The sequence below is a fragment of the Buceros rhinoceros genome, unplaced genomic scaffold, assembly GCF_000710305.1.
Source record: "Buceros rhinoceros silvestris isolate BGI_N320 unplaced genomic scaffold, ASM71030v1 scaffold27258, whole genome shotgun sequence".
Classification (NCBI taxonomy): domain Eukaryota; kingdom Metazoa; phylum Chordata; class Aves; order Bucerotiformes; family Bucerotidae; genus Buceros; species Buceros rhinoceros.
Genome location: NW_010425569.1, coordinates 6,918 through 7,223, shown reverse-complemented (window position 1 = coordinate 7,223; position 306 = coordinate 6,918).

Below are 306 nucleotides of genomic sequence, written 5' to 3'. Positions count from 1 at the left end.
AAAAAAAAAAAAAAAAAAAAAGAGAGAGAAGCAGCATTGCTCACAAGGCTGTTTGGTGTGACGTGCTCTCCATCCCACCCGCAATGGAAGAGGCACGTTCAGAGCGGGGCACCCAGTACTGCAGAGGGGAGAGCAACCCGGGCTCCCCGCAGGACTCAGCTGCAGCGTCTTCCTCTCCCTCTATCCCACCATGGGTGGCAGCACCCCAACCAGCCCAGGGGATGGCCCCGCTGCCTTCTCCTCTGTGCTTTGGCTCCGGGGAAAGAGGTACCCCAGTTCAGCTCCCTCCAACTTCGTTAGGGCAAC